This window comes from Nycticebus coucang, chromosome 14 (assembly GCF_027406575.1).
Source record: "Nycticebus coucang isolate mNycCou1 chromosome 14, mNycCou1.pri, whole genome shotgun sequence".
Lineage (NCBI taxonomy): Eukaryota > Metazoa > Chordata > Mammalia > Primates > Lorisidae > Nycticebus > Nycticebus coucang.
In genome coordinates, this window is record NC_069793.1 from 13,203,349 (window position 1) to 13,211,882 (window position 8,534).

The window sequence follows — 8,534 nt, forward strand, 5'->3', positions numbered from 1 at the left end:
TTCTTAGAGTTTCATAGTTCTCTTTATAGAGATCTTTCACGTCTTTTGTTAGATAAACTCCCAAATATTTCATGTTCTTTGGCACTACTGTGAATGGAATAGAGTACTTAACTGTTTTTTCAGCTTGACTGTTGTTTGTATATATAAAGGCTACCAATTTATGAATGTCGATTTTGTAACCTGAGATGCTGCTGTATTCCTTGATAACTTCTAAGAGTTTTACAGTAGAATCGCTGGTGTTTTCCAGATATGCAATCATATCATCTGCGAAGAGCAAAGTTTGATCTCTTCTGACCCTATATGGATACCCTTGATCGCCTTTTCTTCCCTACTTGCGATGGCTAAAACTTCCATTACAATGTTAAAGAGCAGTGGAGACAATGGGCAGACTTGTCTGGTTCCTGATCTGAGTGGAAATGATTTCAATTTAACTCCATTCAATACGATATTGGCTGTGGGTTTGCTGTAAATGGCCTCTATCAGTTTAAGAAATGTCCCTTCTATACCAATTTTCTTAAGTGTTCTGATCATGAAGAGATGCTGGATATTATCAAAAGCTTTTTCTGCATCATTGAGAGAATCACATGGTCTTTGTTTTTTAATTTGTTTATGTGCTGAATTATACTTATAGATTTATGTATATTGAACCAGTCTTGAGACACTGGGATAAAACCGACTTGGTCATGATGTATAATTTGTTTGATGTGTTGCTGGATTCTGTTTGTTAGGATCTTATTGAATATTTTTGCATCTATTTTCATTAGTGATATTGGTCTATAATTTTCTTTTCTTGTTGGGTCTTTTCCTGGTTTGGGGATCAGGGTGATGTTTGCTTCATAGAACGTGTTGGGTAGTCTTCCTTCTTTTTCTACATTTTGGAACAGGTTGAGAAATATGGGTACTAATTCCTCTTTAAAGGTTTGGTAGAATTCTGATGTGAAGCCATCTGGTCCTGGGCTTTTCTTTATAGGGAGATATTGTATGGTTGATGCTGTTTCAGAACTTGATACTGGCATGTTCAACATTTCCACTTAATTCTGGCTAAGTCTTGGAAGGTGATGTGCTTCCAAGTACTGGTCAATTTCCTTCAGATTTTCATATTTCTGAGAATAAATTTTCTTGTAATATTCATTAAGGCTTTTTTGAATTTCTGTGGAGTCTCTCGTTATTTTGTCTTTGTCCTTTCTGACTGATGAGATTTGATATTTTACTCTTTTTTGCATGGTTAGGTTAACCAAAGGTTTATCTATTTTACTGACCTTTTCAAAAAAGCAATGTTTTGATTTATTGATCTCTTGTATAATTCTTTTGTTTTCAATTTCATTTAATTCTGCCCTAATTTTGGTTATTTCTTTTCTTCTACTGGGTTTGGGGTTGGAATGTTCTCCCTTTCTCAGTTGCTTGAGATGTCTTTCCATTATGTAGGTGACTACAGCCAAGAAGGCAAGTGTGCCAAGTTTAAATAGGCACAAAAAAATTAGAATCATCAAGTGCTGCTAAAAAGAAGTTACAATAAAGTTATATTATCTTCCCTTTTAGAACAGTATAAATCAGCATTTCTTAAAATTGTGGCTTACTTTAAAATGCTTACTTCCCTCACATGACCTGTTAAAAAAGATATAGACTCAGGGTGAAAGGATGGTCATCCATATTTCAGGCAATTGGTAATCAGAAAAAAGCAGGTGTTGCAATTCTATTTGCAGACACAATAGGCTTTAAACCAACAAAAGTAAGGAAGGATAAGAATGGTCACTTCATATTTGTTAAGGGTAATACTCAATATTATGAGATTTCAATTATTAATATTTATGCACCCAACCAGAATGTGCCTCAATTTATAAGAGAAACTCTAACAGACATGAGCAACTTGATTTCCTCCAGCTCCATAATAGTCAGAGATTTCAACACTCCTTTGGCAGTGTTGGATAGATCCTCGAATAACAAGCTGAGCAAAGAAATTTTAGATTTAAACCTAACCATTCAACATTTGGATTTAGCAGACATCTATAGAACATTTCATCCCAACAAAACCGAATACACACACTTCTCATCAGCCCACGGAACATACTCCAAAATCAATCACATCTTAGGTCACAAGTCTAACCTCAATAAATTTAAAGGAATAGAAATTATTCCTTGCATCTTCTTAGACCACCATGGAATAAAAGTTGAACTCAGTAACAACAGGAATATGCATACTCATATAAAAACATGGAAGCTAAATAACCTTATGCTAAATGATAGCTGGGTCATAAATGAGCTTAAGAAGAAAATTACCAAATTTTTGGAACAAAACAACAATGAAGACATCAATTATCAGAACCTCTGGGATACCACTAAGGCAGTCCTAAGAGGGAAATTTATAGCACTGCAAGCCTTCCTCAAGAGAACGAAAAGAGAGAAAGTTAACAACTTAATGGGACATCTCAAGCAACTGGAAAAGGAAGAACACTTCAACCCCAAACCAAGTAGAAGAAAAGAAATAACCAAAATTAGAGCAGAATTAAATGAAATTGAAAACAAAAGGAATATACAACAAATCAATAAGTCAGAAACTTTTTTTTAAAAAGTAAATAAAATAGATAAACCTTTGGCTAACCTAACTAGGAAAAAAAGAGTAAAATCTCTAATTTCATCAATTAGAAATGACAAAGACGAAATAACAACAGACTCCTCAGAAATTCAAAAAAGCCTTAATGAATATTACAAGAAACTTTAATTGCAGAAATATGAAAATCTAAAGGAAATCGACCAAAACTTGGAAGCACGTCACCTTCCAAGACTTAGCCAGAATCAAATGGAAATGCTGAACATGCCTATATGAAGTTCTGAAATAGCATCCACCAACAAAATCTCCATAAAAAAGAAAAGCCCAGGATCAGATGGCTTCACATCAGAATTCTATCAAAACTTTAAAGAGGAACTAGTGCCTATATTACTCAACCTGCTCCAAAATATAGAAAAAGAAGGAATACTACCCAACACATTCTATGAAGCAAATTTCATCCTGATCCCCAAACCAGGAAAAGACCCAATAAGAAAAGAAAATTATAGACGATATCACTAATGAATATAGAATGCAAAAATATTCCACAAGATCCTAACAAACAGAATCCAGCAACACATCAAACAAATTATACACCATGACCAAGTGGGTTTTATCCCAGGGTCTCAAGGCTGCTTCAATATACGTAAATCTATAAATATAATTCAGCACATAAACAAATTAAAAAACAAAGACCATATGATTCCCTCAATTGATGCAGAAAAAGCTTTTGATAATATCCAGCATCTCTTCATTATCACAACACTTAATAAAATGGGTATAGAAGGGACATTTCTTAAACTGATAGAGGCCATCTACAGCAAACCCACAGCCAATATCGTATTGAATAGAGTTAAATTGAAATCATTTCCACTCAGATCAGGAACCATGCAAGGTTGTCCATTGTCTCCACTGCTCTTTAACAGTGTAATGGAAGTTTTAGCCATCACAATTAGGGAAGAAAAGGTGATCAAGGGTATCCATATAGGGTCAGAAGAGATCAAACTTTCACTCTTTGCAGATGATATGATTGTATATCTGGAAAACACCAGGGATTCTACTACAAAACTCTTAGAAGGATCAAGGAATACAGGAGCATCTCAGGTTACAAAATCAACAATCATAAATCGGTAGCCTTTATGTACAAAAACAATAGTCAATCTGAAAAAACAGTTAAGGACTCTATTCCGTTCACAGTAGTGCCAAAGAAGATGAAATATTTGGGAGTTTATCTAACAAAGGATGTGAAAGATCTCCATAAAGAGAACTACGAAATTCTAAGAAAAGAAATAGCTGAAAATGTTAACAAACGGAAAAACATACCATACTCATGGCTGGGAAGAATCAACATTTTTAAAATGTCCATACTACCCAAAGCAATATACAATTTTAATGCAATCCCTATAAAGCTCCACTGTCATACTTTAAAGATCTTGAAAAAATAATACTTTGTTTTATATGGAATCAGAAAAAAACCTCAAATAGCCAAGACATTACTCAGAAATAAAAGCAGAGCAGAAGGAATCACGCTACCCGACCTCAGACTATACTATAAATCGATAGTGATCAAAACAGCATGGTACTGGCACAAAGACAGGTAGATGTATGGAAAAGAAAAGGGAATCATGAGATGAACCCAGCTACCTACCATTATTTGATCTTTGACAAGCCAATTAAAAACATTCAGTGGGGAAAAGATTCCCTATTTAACAAATGGTGCTGGGTGAACTGCCTGGTGACCTGGAGAAGACTGAAACTAAACCCACACCTTTCACCATTAACTAAGATAGACTCTCACTGGATTAAAGATTTAAAACTAAGACATGAAACTATAAAAATACTAGAAGAAAGCGCAGTGAAAACTTTTGAAGAAATCGGCCTGGGCAAATATTTTATGATGAGGACCCTCCCCCCACCCCAAGCAATTGAAGCAGCATCAAAAATATACTACTGGGACTTGATCAAACTAAAAAGCTTCTGCACAGCCAAGAACACGGTAAGTAAAGCAAGCAGACAGCCCTCAGAATGGGAGAAGATAGTTGCAGGTTATGTCTCCAACAAAGGTTTAATAATCAGAATCCACAGAGAACTCAAAAATATAAGCAAGAAAAGAACAAGTGATCCCATCGCAGGCTGGGCAAGGGATTTGAAGAGAAACTTCTCTGAAGGAGACAGGCACATGGCCTACAGACATATGAAAAAATGCTCATCATCTTCAATCATCAGAGAAATGCAAATCAAAACTACTTTGAGATGTCATCTAACTGCAGTAAAATTAACCCATATCACAAAATCCCCAAATCAGAGATGTTGGCATACATGTGGAGAAAAGGGAACACTTCTGCACTGCTGGTGGGAATGCAAACTAATACGTTCCTTTTGGAAAGATTTTTGGAGAACACTTAGAGATCTAAAAATAGACCTGCCTTTCGATCCTACAATTCCTCTACTAGGTATATATCCAGAAGACCAAAAATCACATTATAACAAAGATATTTGTACCAGAATGTTTATTGCAGCCCAATTCATAATTGCTAAATCATGGAAGAAGCCCAAGTGCCCATTGATCCACGAATGGATTAATAAATTGTGGTATATGTCACCATGGAATATTACGCAGCCTTAAAGAAAGATGGAGACTTTACCTCTTTCATGTTTACATGGATAGAGCTGGAACACATTCTTCTTATCAAAGTATCTCAAGAATGGAATAAAAAGTATCCAATATACTCAGCCTTACTATGAAACTCATTTATAGATTTCATATGAAAGCTATAACCCAATTGTAACCTAAGAATTTGGGGAAAGGGAGGGGAGGGGAAGGTGAGTATGGGTGGAGGGAGAGTAAGTGGTGGGACCACACCTAGGGTGCATCTTACAAGGGTACATGTGAAACTTACTAAATGTAGAATATAAGTGTCTTAACACAATAACTAAGAAAATGCCTGGAAGGCTATGTTAACCGGTGTGATGAAAATATGTCAATGGTATATAAAACCAGTGTATGGTGCCCCATGATCGCATTAATGTACACAGCTATGATTCAATAAAAAAAAATTAATAAATAAAAATAAAATAAAGTAAAAATTAGAAGGAAATTATTTCCTCGAACCAAAGAGAATAGGAGGCTGGGCATGGTGGCTCACACCTGAAATCCTAGCATTCTGGGAGACTGAAGTGGGTGGATTGCCTGAGCTCACAGGTTTGAGACCAGCCTGAGCTAGAGTGAGACCCCCCGTCTCCAAAAATTATAGCCGGGTGTGGCGGCCAGTGCCTGTGGTTCCAGCTACTTGGGAGGCTGAGGAAAGAGAATCACTTGAGCCCAAGAGTTGAAGTTTATGTGAGCTGTGATGCCAAGCACTCTTCAGAGATTGACAAAGTAATACTCTGTCTCAAAAAAAAAAAAAAACAATAGGTAATACTATAGAATAAGACCATAACAATAATAATAATAAATGCTACATGTGGAAAAATTGTAATGGACTCGAGACCATTAACACGAAAACAACAATTCTTCCTTCCCCCAACTGACCTCATCATTGAACTTATGAACAAGTTACTAAAAGACCATCCCTAGGGAAGGTGTACCAATGGAATAATTTGGATGCAATTTTAACTCTTACGTACACTGCATTTAACCTTGTTAATTTTGGCTTCCCAAGAAGACCTCAGTCATCTCAAGGGACCAACAATGACTAGCTAGTCAGATTACTAATGAATGTCATTATTTGATGATAATTTTGAGTCTGAATACTAGGGCAACTTCAAATGTAAGTTCCAAGTTTCAGCGATATGATAAGTAAAGCCCAGATGTTACCTTGTATAAGGAAGAAAGATGAGAGATGAAACATACCCTCGTTCTAAGAAGTGATCTGATAGAACACAGGTCTCTTTTAAACAAGTGTTTTAAAATAGTGCCCTAGATCAGTGATATAAGCGATCTAGGAGGGGTTACAGTCAGCATGCCAGTCCAGAGAAACTTTGAGTACAGTAAGACCTTGAGGTGGGCTTCTGGGGTCTTCAGTGTTTAGCAAAGGATTCAAGTAAACCTGTAGTGGATTGAAGCTCACTGGAGTCTGGCAAATGGTAAGAATCTCCTCCCAGACCCCCAAATTTTAGAGGATTAGCAAAATCCCTTGTCAGTAACTAAGCCAAGGGTTGGGGTATACATTGGCCAGGGAACAGAAGCTAAGTATTGAGCTTTTCACAGAAAGAGACAAGTCCAGTTCTTACTCAGAGCCAGTATTTTATAACAGATGGCTTAAGGGGAACTCTAAAATATATACTGTGAACTCCATGTTCTTCAAACTGATGAAAAGGCAGAGTAACTATTCACATAGTGCATTGCTCAGTGAGGTACATTTTATTTTAATGACAGAAACTGACTTCTAGAAACTAAGTCCTAGTCTGCCATTTACTAGCTGAGCAAGTTAAACTCTTAAGCAAAAATTTCATCTAAAAAAATATGAACAATAAAGGTATCTATGCATGGGACTGAAGGGCTGCCTTAATGGAAATGATGTCTGTAAAATGATTAGCACAATGTACAAATCTCAGGGTACTTTTCAGTGCATAGCATCCAATAAATGTTACCCACTAGTATTGGGTAATAATAACTTTTTGTTGAATGTCTGAATGTTTCACATGAGACCTTCACAGTTTGCTTGTAAAAGTATCATGTTGAACCCTGTGAAATTGTATGTTAGGAAACTGCCTGCATGATACGATACCATTGAGTTTGTATCTTTTTTCCTTTTTTTCCAAATCATATCCTCCATTGTTGACCTTCAAAAACAAATTTCATCTGATTCAACATATTAGCACTAAAAGAATACAACTTTGCCTCTTCTTTCCGGATCCTGCTGCCGAAAAGTACTCACAGGAGTTTATTCCAGAAAGTTCTCATGAATCTTTTCAGACATATAGAAAACGTTAATCAAGAATTATATTAAGGACAAAATATGTCTTGTTTGAGTACATCTGATGTTGACACATTTTCTTTGAAGATGTGTGTAAATAGCTCTTTCCCAACTCTGCTACAGCCATTCCAAGTATCTCCAATGGCCATCTATGTTCCAAGCAGGAACAAAAATCTGTAAGACTGTATTTTCCTCTTAAGGTGACTCCAAATTTAAGCTAATAGTTCTATCATGTGGGTCAATTAGGCCATGCAAATACACCTTAATTCGTGACATTTTATAGAAACCATCTTTGAACAGTGACAACTAGCTAGTAGATGAAAGGATTATCATTCTTCACTCCCACTAAAGGAGGAATTTTGAAGTATAAGATGACACAGGAAATTAGTAGAAAAACTAGATGTGACATAAAATCTCTCCCAGAAAATATGAGATAGGCCTCTCAGGAATTCCATCCACTCAGCATTTTTTTTTTCAATCTCCGGATAAATAACGAAGGAAACAATGACTCTATGTGCTTTGGTGAGTAATTAATAGGTGCTGGACATTCTAGTACTTTCTTTCATAGACACTGTTTAAGTTGCATCTCATAATACTATTGTAAAGTAGCAAACTGTTATTCTGGCAAATGAGGTCTTAGAGGGGGCAAGTGACCCAGCACAATCCAAAGCTTTTGAGCTTTGGACATCATTTAATTTTGACATAGACTACATTCCTGAAAGCATCATTTCTCCCAAATTTATATGCTTTTTTTTTTTAATGCATACATTCTCCTAAAATCTAGTTGTATAACCAAAAGTGGAAGTTTTCTTGACTTATTTTAAAAGCCTCTTTTCTTTGCAGTTTTTGGTAAACTGGAGTTCCTTGCAGCCTACCTTTATCTCCATGTGATTAAATGCTATTTACAGGTCTAAACTGGAAAAAACTGGCAAGAGGGTGGGGGGAGGGCGCAAGTGTTGCAAACAGAATCAGAATAAAAAAAAATTCTGGATGACAGTTTTGTCCCTTTGAGTCTATAGAGTAGATGGCATTTCAGTCATCTTTGAGCCCCCTAAGTACGTTGTGTGTTT